We start from the raw sequence: 18,741 nt of genomic DNA, 5'->3' as shown, positions 1-18,741 counted from the left end.
ACTCTCTTTTATGTGTGTTCCAAATGCTGTTCGATTGCTATGGCACAATTGTTATAGGTAGAGGGCACTTTTTACTGTTACCAATCAGATTACTCTTAAATACTGCGATATAATGTTTTAACAGATTGAAATTTACTTTACTTATGACAGTGAACAGTGTGTTCTGTACGGACAAGTTACCAATCAGATTACTCTTAAATACTGCGATATAATGTTTTAACAGATTGAAATTTACTTTACTTATGACAGTGAACAGTGTGTTCTGTACGGACAAGTTACTCTGTAACTACAACATATGGTATGTTGGCAATTTATATGTTCCAAAATTTCATTTTGTAAACTAAGATAGTTTTCACTAACTGTATCTCTCATATTAATTACATTTTTAACATTGTCTAACAGATCTGAAGATGGGCAGCTAGCCCGAAACCGGTAACTGAAAATAAAGAATAGCGATCGAAGACTGAAACTCCATATTTTACAGATACCGATGTTTATAGTTTTACACGATGTGGCCGTTCCTAACTCAGGACGTGGATGTAAGTATGCCCACTTTTTTTGGGGCCATTTTTATTGCGCCGATAGTGTTCTAGTGTTAACTCATGCGAGTCTCCTATCGGTGAGTTTACTTTATCTTCAGTAACACAGTTTCCTGGGTGTTCTGTTATTACCTCCGATTTCTTCACTTCAGTGTCCGCTCATTTCCACGGATTCTGCAACATTAAACGTTTGACAGTTCTGTACATTCGATAAAATATTGCCAGAAGTTTCCACTTCATGTTGTTTATGGTGACCAGTAGCGGACTGGTCAAAGTTTTTGAATCACTTTTGACTTCTTTAGCTCCAGCTAGCTTCGAACGACCTGAAAAAGATTTCAAATGATTAGTTACGAATTTGTCAACTCGCACTGTACGAATGTTATTTCGTAACAAGCCATGTTTCATGTCAATAATTTCCCCCTCTATTGCGGATGAGGTGGCGTTTTAAGTCCCAAATTCAAATATGTGCATCATAACACCTGAATAAACAGGAAAACAATGCAAGATTGCTTTGATGCGTCGCCCTATAGTTAATGCATAATAAGAATTGATATCATCCCCCGTCTGTACTAAGTGCCCACATTCAACTTCTTTTAATGACTTATTAACTAAAGTAGTTGCCCATGGAACAATTCTAGATCCGCAATCATTCCTGTCGTCGTTATCATGGAAACACTCAAGTGTTTCAGTTTCTTGTTAATTTTTCATGGCAATTGTTTTAGTTTCCACTATTCTGGAGATGAACGATTCTCCTCTCGTTATGCGGCACAGTTTCTTAAATGCTTCCTCAGCCAAACAGAGATAGTTGTCTTTGTGCCTGCCATACGTATGGCTGTTAGAAGCTATGATGGCACATTTCACTATTTCTTGTAAGTTATTGAAATCCCTGACCTCGTGCGCACATGAGGACGGACAGTTTTGAGCTCCTTCCATCTAAAAATCATGTGAACGTAATGGAACATACTCAGGCGTAGAAAACTTGATGGCAATGCATTTGACGAACCGACCAAATAACTAAAACATCGCCATAAATAATCTTTCAGATCTCGACAGTCTCCAAATGCCCTTAAAATGTTACCCATCATTGATTTGTCGAAATCGCACACAACTCGTTTTGGTACTGGAAATTTTGTAATGTGTTTGCTACCATTGCGAATAATTTCATTACGCCAATATTGTATAGAATTTGTGTTTTGAGATTCTCTCTGTACTTGAAAAATGATAAATTTGGAAACTAGGGTTTCTGTCACTATTTCATAAAGATAGATGCCCGAACACAGTTCTTCCGTTGGTTTCTTCTGCTTGCTATTTTTTTGCTAATGAACCTGTTCAGTCTATAAAAACTAGTGCGAATAGTCTGTGGATACAGCAATTTGTTCTTACATCCAATAATGGATGTGAAACGGATGTAGACCAGTCAAGTGATTTTTACCGGAGTGACCTTCGTACTTCATGACTGTGAGATTTTCATCCGGACTGCGTCCAGTCAACACAAAAATTGCATTTTCGCTCTCCTGTTTCTACCTTACGTAAAATCGAATTTGTTGGTAATTGCAGGGGCTCAGGGTCCCCAAATTTCCTTAGTTTATTTGCCTCGTTTCTGCGCCATTTTTGTTGAAACGTCAGTTCTTTGTTTTCCTTTTACTTGACGCTTCTTAATACGCGTGAAAGATCCATCGAAATTATCCAGCACACACTCAATTGTGACGTCATATCCTTGTTCGAGATTGTTCACAAGGATTCCTGAAATATTGCTTTCGCATTCTTTGAATCTACCCGTGGTCTTAAGGTGCGTTCCAGACTTTGACGCTTTCTATCTCTTAAATGGGGTAGGAAATGGTATCGACGTTTGCTCACACAGTTTCTCATACAGGGTATCTGTCCAGGCTTTTCGCAAAAGAACACTGGACGCAGTTTCAGATCGCTCTTCTTCCGAATACACTGCCTCTGGACACACGATGACGTAGGCTTTATGCGATGGAGTCAGTTGAAACGATATCTGACTTTTTGATTTGAAATTTTCCGAAGTTACACTTCTGTCAGAGTCATCTAATGTATAACTGTTAATTCTGATGCCGTGGAATTGAAGAACTATGGATCAGATACTATAATAATTTTTTTTGCAGACTCGTGCAAATATTTTTAGGACGTATAAATACATTCTTATCAGAATTGCTGATTACAGCACTGATCTTCACGTAAATATCTGACCTTGGCACCACTGGTTCCACGATTGTCTTGTGATCGGATGATAGTATTATCCTTAAAGTCAAAGGAACGTAACGCACCATTTCTCTACACCTCTATCATATTAATATATTCATAATTCACTTAGATTAATTACGGGTCAAAGACGCATAAATCACTGTCTGTCATCAGCTTTCTAGTTTATACGTCAACACACAATCTGCTACGTACCTGAACCAGATGTAAACAGTAATGAAATTCTAAACTCAGATTGGAATGTATACCGCAGAGACAGGCTGGACAGTGAAGGGGAAGGCGTGTTTATAGCGATAAAAAGTGCAATAGTATCGAAGGAAATTGACGGAGATCCGAAATGTGAAATAATTTGGGTGAAGGTCACAGTTAAAGCAGGCTCGAACATGGTAATTGGATGTCTCCATAGGCCCCCTGGCTCAGCAGCTGCTATGGCAGAACACTTGAAGGAACATTTGCAAAATATTTCGAGTAGATTTCCCGACCATGTTATAGTTCTGGGTGGGGAAAGGTTCAAATGGCTCTGAGCACTATGGGACTCAACATCTGTGGTCATTAGTCCCCTAGAACTTCGAACTACTTAAACCTAACTAACCTAAGGACATCACACACATCCATGCCCGAGGCAGGATTCGAACCTGCGACCGTAGCGGTCACGCGGTTCCAGACTGACGCGCCTAGAACCGCACGGCCACACCGGCTGGCCTGGGTGGAGATTTTAATTTACCAGATATAGACTGGGAGCCTCAAACGTTCATAACGGGTGGCAGGGACAAAGAATCCAGTGAATTTTTTTTAAATGTATTATCTGAAAACTACCTTGAGCAATTAAACGGAGAACCGGCTCGTGGCGATAACATTTTGGTGACAAACAGACCCGAACTATTTGAAACAGTTAACGCAGAACAAGGAATCAGCGATCATAAAGCGGTTACTGCATCGGTGATTTCACCGTAAATAGAAATATTAAAAAAGGTAGGAAGATTTTTCTGTAGCGTAAAAGTGACAAAAAGCAGATTTCAGAGTACTTGACGACTCAACACAAAAGTTTTATCTCAAGTACAGATAGTGTTGAGGATCAATGGACCAAGTTCAAAACCATCGTACAATATGCATTAGACGAATATGTGCCAAGAAAGATCGTAAGAGATGGAAAAGAGCTACCGTGGTACAACAACCGAGTTAGAAAACTGCTACGGAAGCTAAGGGAACATAGCGACAGCCTTGCAGACAAACAAAAATTACGCGAAGCGAAATGTAGTGTGAGGAGGGCTATGCGAGAGGCGCTCAACGAATTCGAAAGTAAAGTTCTATGTACTGACTTGGCAGAAAATCCTAAGAAATATTGGTCTTACGTCAAAGCGGTAGGTGGATCAAAACAAAATGTCCAGACACTCTGTGACCAAAATAATACTGAAACAGAGGATGACAGACTAAAGGCCGACATACTAAATGTCTTTTTCCAAAGCTGTTTCACAGAGGAAGACTGCACTGTAGTTCCTTCTCTAGACTGTCGCACAGATGACAAAATGTTAGATAACGAAATAGACGACAGAGGGATAGAAAAACAATTAAAATCGCTCAAAAGAAGAAAGGCCGCTGGACCTAATGGGATACCAATTCGCTTTTTCACAGAGTACGCGAAGGAACTTGCCCCCCTTCTTGCAGCGGTGTACTGTAGGTCTCTACAAGAGCGTAGCGTTCCAAAAAGATTGGAAAAGGGCACAGGTCGTCCCTGGTTTCAAGAAGGGACGTCGAACAGATGGGCAGATCTACAGACCTATATCACAAACGTCGATCAGTTGTAGAATTTTGGAACACGTATTATGTTCGAGTATAATGACTTTTCTGGAGACTACAAATCTACTCTGTAGGAATCAGCATGGGTTTCTAAAAAGACGATCGTGTGAAACCCAGCTCGCGCTATTCGTCCAAGAGACTCAGAGGACCATACACACGGGTTCCCAGGTTGATATCGTGTTTCTTGACTTCCTCAAGGCGTTTGATACTTTTCTCCATAGTCGTTTAATGAACAAAGTAAGAGCATATGGATTATCACACTAACTGTGTGATTGGATTGAAGAATTCCTAGGTAACAGAACGCAGCATGTCATTCTCAATGGAGAGAAGTCTTCCGAAGTAAGAGTGATTTCAGGTGTGCCGCAGGGGAGTGTCGTAGGACCGTTGCTATTCGCAGTATATATAAATGACCTTGTGGATAACATCGGAAGTTCATTGAGGCTTTTTGCGGATGATGCTGTAGTATATCGAGAGATTGTAACAATGGAAAATTGTTCTGAAATGCAGGGGATCTGCAACTAATTGACGCATGGTGCAGGGAGTGGCAATTGAATCTCGATGTAGACAAGTGTAATGTGGTGCGAATACATAAAAAGAAAGATCCTTTATCATTTAGCCACAATATAGCAGGTCAGCAACTGGAAGCAGTTAATTCCATAAATTATCTGGGAGTAGGCATTAGGAGTGATTTAAAATGGAATGACCATATAAAATTAATCGTCGGTAAAGCAGATGCCAGACTGAGATTCATTGGAAGAATCCTAAGGAAATGCAGTCCGAAAAAAACGAAGTAGGTTACAGTACACTTGTTCGCACACTGCTTGAATACTGCTCACCGGTGTGGGATCCGTACCAGATAGGGTTGATAGAAGAGATAGAGAAGATCCAACGGAGAGCAGCGCGCTTCGTTACAGGATCATTTACTAATCGCGAAAGCGCTACGGAGCTGATAGTTATACTCCAGAGGAAGACTCTGCAAGAGAGACGCTCAGTAGCTCGGTACGGGCTTTTGTTGAAGTTTCGAAAACATACCTTTACCGAGGAGTCAAGCAGTATATTGCTCCCTCCTACGTATATCTCGCGAAGAGACCATGAGGATAAAATCAGAGAGATTAGAGCCCACACAGAGGCATACCGACAATCTTTCTTTCCATGAAAAATACAAGACTTGAATAGAAGGGAGAACCAGTAGAGATACTCAAGGTACCCTCCACCACACGCCGTCAGGTGGTTTGCGGAGTATGGATGTAGTTGTAGATGTACTATAGTGCGCACAAAATTTTTCATGTTACTTATTGAATTAATAGCTTGGAAAATCGTGTGCTTTGTCCCAAACTCTTGTTGTGCCTGAAATAACTCATAGAAGAATCAAAATTTTATTAAAGCGCATTACAATCTTGGAGAGACCCTTACATTTGTTGTCTTTATAGCCTGCACGGAGTCATGTACAGCGGCTCGCGAGCTGTTCTATTGCATAGGTTGGATTGAGTTATAAACACAAGGAACTTTTCGAAATCTTGGAACGAACTGCAATCAGTGGTAACTCGCAGGAAATCCATAGGGAACATAAATCTGTTCAGCACTTTCTTACAAGGATTTCCTTTTGGAAAGTTGAAAGAAATGTCGTCACTGATTTCCAACCTTTGTAATGCTTTAAAATGCTATTGTAGAGAAATACAGAGGAAGACTGAAACCTTCTAAAGAAAGAAAAAAAGTTCCTTTTTAATTGGGGCGATCCAAATTACGAAGCAACTTTTGTTCTGGTTTCCATATTATTATTATTATTACTATTACTACTATTTTGTAAAAAATATCGTTCTGGAGCAATGTTGAGAACTACAGAAGGTCAGAACAAGCTTAAAAACTATATTTCTTCATAAAAGAGAGACTGATACGAAAATAGTTATAGTTCCCACTTTAATACTATTTACTTCTCGGCCTGTCGATATGACGCTATTATGATCAGATGCGGAGTTAAAATATCGTTTGTCGTACATGACAAGTGCTTGTCGATAAACTGCCGTTGGCTAAACCGTAATAGAATACTATGTCTTCAAATTCCAGTGTGAATTAACAGTACTTCATTTCACCGTTCACTTGGTAAATACACTGCAGCAATCACTAACCATGTTCTCATTCCATCACAAACTCAAAACGAAAAGTACGGAATGACTAACGTAGGAGGCAGCAGTAATTGTCATGTATGAAAACAGCATGTTCAGCGAACTAAATGCAGAGATTTGCCATAAGATGTGAGCAATGAACGTCAGCACCACGGAGTATAGACGTTCTCCACACAAATAGTGCATATCTTAAAACAATAATAATTTAATAACATTGATAAAATTATAAATACTGGAATAGTCGTTGTAGTACTACTGAAACACACTTTAATATCACTGGATAGAGCTCACTGTCAATCAACACCAACGAAATGCCACCACCAAACCTCCTACCGTTCTCCAAAGTAATTCAGTACTACACAAATACTTTCGCCTAACCTACACGTGGGTAGCATCACTTCTGCTCTTGGCTATGATTTTGATTCTACACACGCACATACACAAATAATCTCACATAAACCAGGTAAAGATATTTATGTAGCTGTTTAGAGACACAGATAATTTCTCTGTTTCGGCGACTGAATTGCTGTGTGTCAACACAGTTTGTATGATTTTTCATGTGGATAGCTAAGAATTTATAAATTAATACGAATTAATAGAAATTATTGAGCAATCTGATTTAAAATGACAATCAGAATGAAACCTGGGATGTGAAACGTTTATCGAATGATTATGGCAGCAGAGTATGGAATCATGTTAGTTAAGTTCAGATTTGATAACACAATTTGATGTGAAGTGATACAATAAACGAATTTTACGAAATATTTCGAAATTGCTTAAGACGGGTGAATGAAACAATAATGATTCATATTACACTTTGCTCTCAAGAAAGCATGATTTCACTGCTTATTTTAAACAGAGGGACAAAGTATTTGACTGCGAGAAAGTTATGCATTTTAATAAGAATCGAATATATTTGAGATTATTAGTTTTTCTGAAACCAGTTACTCAGTTTCATTATTCTCCGTTGTGTTTTATCTCCACGTGAAGTTTGCTACATAATGTTTGGTTCCAATGTAAATAGCCACAGTCGCGTCGAAAATAATGGCAGCCAGTAGGGAAATATAGTTGCTCCCTCCCCTTATAACACTCCCCGTCTGCTAACTACTGTACCATAACCTCAATGCTAGAAGCAGGTTGTAACATAAAGCAATTTTGTAAAAGCAACTATGGCACAAAGCAACAGCGCAGTGTTACCCTCTGAGAGGAATTTTGTTAATTTGACCGTGTTGTTCCTAACGGAGGTGGCTTATCGGAAATGAAAGTAAGAATTACGTAAATGTTGGAATAGTGACAAACAAAATTTTGCCTAGCTATACTATTCCTAGAATAAGGGAAACGGTCGCCAGCCTAATTAGGCAAGAGAAAGATTAACATTCTCGTTTATGAAAGTAGGTATAAGTAACTATAATGGACAACACAACAAACACAACCTAGACTTAGCAACTCTCGAGTGCAATGAACTCTGACGCACATATGTTTTAAGATTGAAGCTAACAGTTAGAGCAGCAGGAACTATTTTCAAAATTATAACAGGTACAGAAAAACACTATCACTTTCAGGGTTTACACAAACTGAGTGGTCTTTATACTGTTAATATGCACACAAGAGAGATAAACACTTGGCATACATGAGAATGTAACGTTTCACAACTGCAGCTTTCTCACTTTTACTACAACGAAACACAATGTTGACAAAATTGCAAGAAACTGACTCTCTTTTTTAGAATTTACTACAGACAACAACGTGATTATTTACTTTATAAGACTCAGCCTAAAGTTTGAAGTTGGTAACAGCACTTTAAATAACAGTTTCAATAGGAAAATTATTATTGGACAAATAACATTTGCTTTAACTCACTCTGTTACCACATCAGCTTTAACTATCATTTTAATAAGTTCAAGAGGCATTATTTAACAAAGCTCTAGGCTTCAACGTACTTTCAATAAGGACACTCGGTAATCACTTTACTTCAAACGGAGAGGACCCTGAGAGGTGTTATGATGAGGAGTAAATCAAGGTAGGTAAATAAATTCCAATATGAATTACCTTATATTTCAGCACACTAACACATCCATTAGGCTGATCCTTCACTGTACATCAATATAGTATTACGTTACAGTGATTGCGCAATGTGGTGGCAACTGCATGTTGGTAGGTGGAATTGCAGGTAGAATTGCCGGACTTTATCGTATCTTCATGGCGATGATTCATACAAATTCCAGAATAGTTCCAGCCATTTATCCACCCATCCGAGGCTTTAGAAAGAAGCAGGAAAAGCCTCTCTCTGAATCTGCACGATATGCACCTTTACAGTGACAGTGCACAGACTCGTAGCTCCTTTCCGACTGGTTGCTCGTATCCCACTGACTGCTCGTCTCCGACTGACTATCAGTTCCACCTTTTCCACCTATGCCAACCACAATTTGCGCGCGCTACACATTTCCGTTCCAGAGGGGAACCACTACACCATTTACATACAAACTAACTAAGAACCCTAAGTGAGGATCAGCAATTTACATAACAGCAAACACATACATTAAATAAAACAGAACATTTTCACATATCGACACTTCTACAAAAAATTATTCACACAAAATTACAATTACATACAATAAGTTCTGTTCCCTCCAAATGGGACAAAGAATATAAATTGCAGATACACTACTTTGCATAGAATCAAATCAAGACACCAAAGTTTTTACAAAGAAAAGAGTACACAATTTTATGTTATCGATTTAAACACATTTACAGAAGATCAACAATGTGACCTTAAATAAAGCAAAAGGAAAATAAATTCATACAGCATAAGAGCTGTGGTGTTACACATGCCCCATGTTTCGTTGAAGTTTCCTGTAAGGGATACTTCAAGGAAACATCTATAACACCTAAGTGGTGCTGGCTGCAAGAAAAAAATTATTCCATCCAACTTCAGTTGGGAGAAAAAAAATACACACATTACAAACATACAGTATATACACTAAGAAATTGCATACATTTCTTCCAAAAGATTTTCAAGTAAAACATCTAAAGCAATTTTCAATTCCACACTGGTTTAAGGAAACTATTTTTGCATCATTACACAAGATATCTTCAAGCATGTTCTTTCCAAACACACACAGTTCAAATAAAAGACAAACAGTACACAAAATAAGCTGCATATTAGTAGAATAGGTATAGCCTTCAAATAAAATAAAGAAATAAACACATATACATTAGCACAGAACATTTTAACTTAACAAAACAGAAGTTTGTCTCTCAATAATTTTTAAAGGAATGTAAGTTTCAGACACACAAGTAGAGTCATGATCACAGTACATTTTACAAGGTTCAGCAATTAATGAAATATTGAAAATATCAGTTTGCATCCACATATGTACAAATATTTACACAAACAACTATGGGAACCTTTTTCCAACTGACTCTTTAAATACCAAAGTAACTTTGCAAGGTTGTTTCAAAATAATTAACTTTAAAGCTGCTCTTCATTAATAGCAGTCCAAAATATTTGTTGCACATAAACACACTAACATATTCAGATCCTATCTTTAATCATCACTGCTGTGTTTTAAAACAAGGCAGTCCAAAACTTTAATTTACACCAGAAAACCTAGTCTCAAAACATCAATAACTATTTGAACAAGAATACATACACACTTTTTTAATAACTTTTCACTGACTTCAATAAGAATAGTCAGTTTATGACATATTGCTCAAAAAACCTAACTTAATTCACTGCTTGCCCCAGCACTAGCAGTCCATGTTACACATTCTACCCATTATTGGTTTAGCAGTCTTTTTTACATACAAATTTAGGCACAAATGCACAATTTAGATAAAGAACACAAAAAAACACCTTTTTAAGTTGACACACTGCCCCATCCTCTAGGTTTGGCAGTTCGTGACCACTTATCAACTTCTTGCCCCATAATTGCAAGTCCTTTGGCTACTGCTCATATAGTATATTTGGTAGCCCTTAGCTTCAGGACCGCAGAAGTTTTATTCTTTTGTCTTGTATTGCTGCCCAACAGCATATTTTTGAGCAGTTTATTGTCATCATCTTTAAGCTTTTCATCATTCTGTCACATCTTTGGTAAAATTTGCATTAATGGTATAAAACATAAAACCTGCAACTTTGAAACAGTAATTAGACACTGGCAACAAAACCATTTCTTTTCAAATGACACAATCAGGTAACATATACATTAATCGAGAAAGAATTAAATGTCATATTCAGGATCAAGTTAGAATAAAGTATTTCTTACTACTCCTTTATCATTGCTTTTCCACACACAGTTAGGTCATTACATACATCTAGATCAGGACAATAATTTCATATCCTATTGCAAGTGATTTCTGCCAACCCTTTTGCTGGCACTAGACACATACCTCACACACCTATTTCACATACCTTAGTCAGGTTCATCTCCTCAGTTTTAAATACATATACAGTTTTTCAATACCATATTTGCCCCTTTCTTTTTCAAAAACATTTACATTTAATTATATTATGGCATTCATTTACCTTTTCTTTTCAATATTCTTATTCTTTTCTCATCTATACTTTTCCCTTTACTTTTCCATTACATTTTTCCTTTACAGTACCCACTATACTTTCATTATTCTTGGTCATTTTCTAGTATACCCACAGTATTCTACATTATTTCCACACTATTCAAAACACTCTGATAGAGAAGAAGGAAAGAAGATAGTAAAAGTTCTGAATGATGAAGAGGAAGGTTGGCAGCACGAAAAGAAATGGAAGTAGTGCTGACAACAACTCGGGTCCCTGGTGCTCGTCAGGCACCTGACAATGCAAAGAGTGCATGTCCCCTGAGGGTTGACAACCCTCATCTGAGGACATGCATCTTTAAGTAAACCTCATATTGCAAACATAAGCCCTTTCTGAATTTTAAGTGTATTAGGAATTAATTATTATCTTGTGGAGTTCTTTGCACTCTCGTTAAGTCACTATAAGCATAATAATTTTTGAAGTTTTCAGGCTTCTCACACTACACGGCCCTGTCTTCATAATTGGACTGGCAACAGTAAGTATTCAATTGAAAATAAACAGTTTCTAAGCAAAGTCAAACAGTACACTACAATAAATAAGCAACAACCTGCCACAGGCCTCACGATCAACCAAACAATAATTCATTTTCAGGTAACACTCAGATACAATAATAATAAAGTCATGCATTATATTAACAGTATATATATACATACAGCAACCTGCCCCCCAGTCTCTTTATTAACAAGGCAGTCTTTTATGGTTCATAAATTAGTCACTTAAGTCTGGTGGCTTTTTAGGCCTCCTATCTTCTACATCTTTCACTAACCCATTCAGATCTTGCCAACGTTTTGTTTCATCAGGTGGCTTTTTAGGTTTTGGAATTTCAAAGTCTTTAGCAAGGTACAACATTTCCTGTTCTGCTATCCTTTTATCAGGTGGTTCTTTTTGTTCCTGTAATTCACACTCTTTTAAAACATTTGTTAATGCTTGCCCTAGTATAGTATCATCTGGAGGTTCCTGCAAATTATGCCCCTGTGTAACATTACTGAATAATTTATTCGGTTTTGGCCCAGATTTACTTTCTGTATCTTGCCTTGGAAAAATGTCACTAATTTTCTCATACCCTCTTTCAGTAAAAGTATATTCACTTTCATTTACACCTGAGAATTCATCTTCACTGGAGTCATCACTACTCTCTTCCTCACCATCAGATTTACCTAAGTACTCGACTTTTGCACAACAGAGAAAGTTAGTATATTCATTCTTATCTGTATTCATATACCCTTCATCATCTGAACTATCACTGATTTCACTTTCGTCATCAGATTCTAGCAGGAAAGCAACTTTTAAACAGTGAGGCAGATTATCACTAGATGTTTCAGTCACTTCGTTTTCCGACTCATTTTCTACACAATGCACATCGTTTGGACAGTCAGGCACTTCTGTTATATCACTTTGAACGATTTCAGCCTTAACTTCATACTTAGTATAATCGTCACATACTTCAATAATTTTCATTTCATTTTCTTCCATGCTGTCATTTTCAGGTAATCGTGTGAAATTCTTACTAGACCCTTCTGCATCAAAACTATTAAACACCTTTCCATCAACAATAATTTCATCTGCACTGCTCATAATGTCATGATTACTAACGTCCTCCTCTACCTCATTTTTACCTATTATTAATTGTGCACACGTCTTTTGCGTGGCATATTCTACCTCCCTTTCCTCTTTATTCATCACAACCTCCCCCACATTTACGTCTTTTACTTCATACACATCATTAACAGTACAAATCTTCTCCTTTCCACTCGCCTTTTCTGTCTCCCTTTCATTCTTTAACAAAGTCTTTTCGCACGATTCCGACACCGAGTTATCTTTATCATATGACATATTAACTTTATTTTCATTTCTACATTCATCTACTACTGAAACCGGCCATCGGAAGTGTCCGATCCCGCCTCTTCTGTCTCTCTCTACGGCAGCCATCTTGTTCTGGCGTTTGCCATTTGTGTCTGCTGCCAAGTGCAATGTACGTTGCTTCGGCAAACGCTGGCCAGAGCCCGAACAGTCACGTGACTTCGCACTGGGAACGCCACTATGTATCACTCCGCGCCCGTCTGCTATAGTCGCGCCCTTAACCTTCCTGCCCCGTAGTTCACATCTTTCCTTCTCGAATCTAATATTTGGCATCTTTTCTTTGGGCCCAAAACCGGTTTCCGCGTGAATCCGGCCCGCAACACACGCGGTTTTTAGTTTTCCATTTCGTTTCTAGTTTGGGAATTACGTGCTATGTATCCTCTGCCGCGCGTCGTATAATTTCCCCTGCCTCTCGCACGACCTCTTTGAATCGCGTTTACACGATATCTTTCATTTTCGTGTCGTTCAGCTTGGTCATTACTTTCTCGCGAATAATTATTGTTATTATGGGGACGGTACTCGCGATTTCTTCGCCAGTGATCTTCATCCTCTACCCTTTCCAAGAACGCAGAAAAACTACTATGGGTACTCCCAACATACCGTTTAGAATCCTCAGGCAGTTTCTGCCAAAGAACCCAAACGATCTCGGCTTCAGTCCTTCTTGCTTTTAAGTGTATTAGTTTTCTGTACCATGATTCGCAAAACTCTTTCATGGTTTGCCTACCTCTGACATCATACAGTCTGGCCATCAGAAATTCACGCCACAACTGGTCTTGTTTTTGTTCTGACCAGTATTCGTCAATAAATTTTTGTTTGAAGGTTTCAAAAGACATCTGGTTAGTATCAAGATTCAACCCCCACCTTTTTGCGTCTCCCGTTAATGCACTGATTACAACATTAATTTTTTCCTGGTCAGTCAAATATTCAGGAAAATTTCTTTCGCAATTCTTTACAAAGTCTAGGGGGTGCCAGCCGTTATGTCTCTTTGCTGGGTCGAATTTTTCCTCGCCCTCTAATATTTTACTGAAAGGCATTTTTTCAGTAAAATGTGTAGGTCCGGTTTGTATTTTTCTTTCCAAGTCATACATTTTGCCTTGGATTTGTGCAGTGTTATGTTCACACTTCTTTTCGCAAGTAAGAATCTGTCTGGTTAGAGCTCTGCTTGTTTCTGTTACAGATTGTTTAATCTGTGCAAATTCCGCGTTACATTCGGTTTGTATTTCGGATTTAATACCGAATACCTTTTCGTCAACCTTAGTACAGACTAAGGGTTCAATTTGATCTTGAATTTTAATTACTTCAGAGTCAAATCTTTCGTTAATGTCATCAACTTGTCCCTGTATGTTGGCAATATTGCCATTGATGACAGTAATTTCGCTTTTGAGGTTTTTAATTTCATTACTCACAATGTCTACTTTTACATCAACTTTCTCAATCTGTTTACTAATATCACTACTCTGTGTTGTAATTAACTGCCCCTGTGCTGCAATTAGCTGTCTTTGTTCTACATTTTGTTGTCCCAGTGCTGCGATTTGTGCATTGATATTGTCATTTTGCGCTGCAATTTGTGCAGACAACATTTTTAACAATTCTATCATATCTGGATTCTTTTCACTTTTAGGTTCTGCTACATTTTTGTGTTCGAGTCCTACTTCCCTTTCAGTTTTTGGTGACTCAAACATATCCCTCGATACATCAGCATAGCCACTGTCTTCGACATCGCCTACATTGTCTTGCTTAGTACGCGCTACACACATAGCTTCGATCTGTTTATTAACGTCTGCGTGATAACGTACGTAATTTAACTCGCGCGTCATGCCATCTGTTGGTGTGCTGCCTGAACTGCTCTCGGTTGCATTCTGCTCTCGTGTGTCTATATTTAATTCTAATTTCTTGTCCATTTTAGCTATTATTATGTACTGATACCTTTTATTTTTAATTTAAACTGCACTTTCACTACTAGTTCTGTCAAGTTATGTACAGGTTCGTGCCGCTGGACGTTTTATGTTCACTCTATGTTTGTAAAATGCTAACTACTTGTAATTTTTTTCCGTCTGTAGGTGCAAACTGAACAACGTCCTGTCACGCGGCGTCACGTATAACACTCCCCGTCTGCTAACTACTGTACCATAACCTCAATGCTAGAAGCAGGTTGTAACATAAAGCAATTTTGTAAAAGCAACTATGGCACAAAGCAACAGCGCAGTGTTACCCTCTGAGAGGAATTTTGTTAATTTGACCGTGTTGTTCCTAACGGAGGTGGCTTATCGGAAATGAAAGTAAGAATTACGTAAATGTTGGAATAGTGACAAACAAAATTTTGCCTAGCTATACTATTCCTAGAATAAGGGAAACGGTCGCCAGCCTAATTAGGCAAGAGAAAGATTAACATTCTCGTTTATGAAAGTAGGTATAAGTAACTATAATGGACAACACAACAAACACAACCTAGACTTAGCAACTCTCGAGTGCAATGAACTCTGACGCACATATGTTTTAAGATTGAAGCTAACAGTTAGAGCAGCAGGAACTATTTTCAAAATTATAACAGGTACAGAAAAACACTATCACTTTCAGGGTTTACACAAACTGAGTGGTCTTTATACTGTTAATATGCACACAAGAGAGATAAACACTTGGCATACATGAGAATGTAACGTTTCACAACTGCAGCTTTCTCACTTTTACTACAACGAAACACAATGTTGACAAAATTGCAAGAAACTGACTCTCTTTTTTAGAATTTACTACAGACAACAACGTGATTATTTACTTTATAAGACTCAGCCTAAAGTTTGAAGTTGGTAACAGCACTTTAAATAACAGTTTCAATAGGAAAATTATTATTGGACAAATAACATTTGCTTTAACTCACTCTGTTACCACATCAGCTTTAACTATCATTTTAATAAGTTCAAGAGGCATTATTTAACAAAGCTCTAGGCTTCAACGTACTTTCAATAAGGACACTCGGTAATCACTTTACTTCAAACGGAGAGGACCCTGAGAGGTGTTATGATGAGGAGTAAATCAAGGTAGGTAAATAAATTCCAATATGAATTACCTTATATTTCAGCACACTAACACATCCATTAGGCTGATCCTTCACTGTACATCAATATAGTATTACGTTACAGTGATTGCGCAATGTGGTGGCAACTGCATGTTGGTAGGTGGAATTGCAGGTAGAATTGCCGGACTTTATCGTATCTTCATGGCGATGATTCATACAAATTCCAGAATAGTTCCAGCCATTTATCCACCCATCCGAGGCTTTAGAAAGAAGCAGGAAAAGCCTCTCTCTGAATCTGCACGATATGCACCTTTACAGTGACAGTGCACAGACTCGTAGCTCCTTTCCGACTGGTTGCTCGTATCCCACTGACTGCTCGTCTCCGACTGACTATCAGTTCCACCTTTTCCACCTATGCCAACCACAATTTGCGCGCGCTACACATTTCCGTTCCAGAGGGGAACCACTACACCATTTACATACAAACTAACTAAGAACCCTAAGTGAGGATCAGCAATTTACATAACAGCAAACAAATACATTAAATAAAACAGAACATTTTCACATATCGACACTTCTACAAAAAATTATTCACACAAAATTACAATTACATACAATAAGTTCTGTTCCCTCCAAATGGGACAAAGAATATAAATTGCAGATACACTACTTTGCATAGAATCAAATCAAGACACCAAAGTTTTTACAAAGAAAAGAGTACACAATTTTATGTTATCGATTTAAACACATTTACAGAAGATCAACAATGTGACCTTAAATAAAGCAAAAGGAAAATAAATTCATACAGCATAAGAGCTGTGGTGTTACACCCTGTGATTTAATTTCTGCAGCAGCTGAGTATCGCACGAACCATAGTAAGGCGAAAAGACGATAAGTTGGCGATGGGTCGTATCGAAAATGAATAAATTAATTTAGAAAAATGTTATTAATTCACACTGTTGCGCCTGTGTATCGTGAGTGTGCCACACACCATCAGTTAGGTGGACAGGATTTCTGATTGTAGTGCGCCACTGACCCATTTACGGTGCCCCTACTGTTGTCAAGCCTACAGTGCAAATCTAAGAACTCCTAGCCCTGTCCAGCTTGTCATGGAATCTTCTAAGTCTCTGGTTCACGCCACCCACTCGTCTCAGAACAAGCAGTCCGTGATCAGTTCTGCGGCGAATGATACATATTGTACGTTTCGTTGAAGTTCCGTGAGTAAGGGTGTGCCTTAAGACTTCTGCAGCTGCCGTTCATCAGTAGTGAAGCATGTGTAGTGAAGAGAAACGGAGATACTGTATAGTCATAACAAAGAACAAGACATCCAATTAACAGCAATTATCGTGAAGACATATCAATACTCGCACACTATGTTCCTCTGAAGAAGCTCTGCAATCACTACAAGTCACAATGTTGTGGCTGTGTTGCTTGCAAGCAAATATTTTGCAGGTGTTGCAAGTCCCAGTAGTTTATTTTTGTTACCAAAAAGATAGCACATTCCACACCTAAAAACCTCTTCGTTACTTAAGGTGATTGATCAATAGAGTGACATAAATCCTCGGATGTCCCTTGGTAAATTAAAAGGTTGAGCCCTTCCTTTTAACTGGCTCTCCCTTTGAGCCTAAACCAGGTTTGTGAGGTACGTTCGTTTCCTGAACCTTTTATCTGGGTTATCTGCGAAGAGTAGCACTTGGGAATTAATTCCAGTAATATCTAGATACCGAAAAAACAAGGCCAAGGGCCATCTTCTTGTAGTCCATATGTAATGAACAGTACCTGCGCTACGTTTGGTTCCATTGTAGTAAAGATGTACAAAAGACTTTCCTATAGAAGTGTCTATTTCATCAGTTTCATGAATTGACGGCAGCAAAAGCACAGATTGTTTCTTTTCGTTTGGCACGAAACAAGACAGAGGTCGTCTTGAAATCAGAGAAGATAGTTTCCAGTTTCTAGCAAAAATTCCGAAGAATTTCCTTCTCCTCCTTTTTCAGTGTCCCTATGAAGGTTAGCCCATTTTCTAGAAGATACTGTCCTAAAGGATAACTAGTATAATAGATGTCCATAGTTACACTCCTGTGAGTCCCCTCATTGGTTCAACTAATTTCTTCACCATATCCATAGGCTAGTTAGATGCAAGATATGGTCCAGGATTCTATCTGCCGCAGTATACTTCAAAGTTAAAAGTGTAAAATATCTTTCTATCGAACAATGCGTACAACTTCAAACCATACTTGGCAGGCTTATTGGGCATGTACTGCACAAAACTGCAACGTCCACGAAAACGAACTAGCATGTTTCGTCTATGGCTGCGAACTTCCCTGGGCTGCAGCTATTTCTGCAGTTTTCAAAAATGCAGAGCGGAGATCGCGGACGGCAGCAGTTTTGTCAATTGCAAGTCGCTCCTTTCTCGTTGAAGTATCATCAAACCTCAGTGGCCGGAGCAAGAACAGAACGCATTTGTAGCTAAATGCTGCCCTGAGAATAATCATTCCTGTGCCATTTGATGCCCACAGCCGTAGTACGTTAGTGCGTCCTCCTTTTTGTACAAGAATGAGAAACAGTGCTCCTAAGAGAGCCATTATTTCAGAGGCAGAAGAATTTCTGGAGTCT

This window comes from Schistocerca cancellata, chromosome 4 (assembly GCF_023864275.1).
Source record: "Schistocerca cancellata isolate TAMUIC-IGC-003103 chromosome 4, iqSchCanc2.1, whole genome shotgun sequence".
NCBI classification, from domain to species: domain Eukaryota; kingdom Metazoa; phylum Arthropoda; class Insecta; order Orthoptera; family Acrididae; genus Schistocerca; species Schistocerca cancellata.
This window is presented reverse-complemented; position numbering follows the sequence as displayed.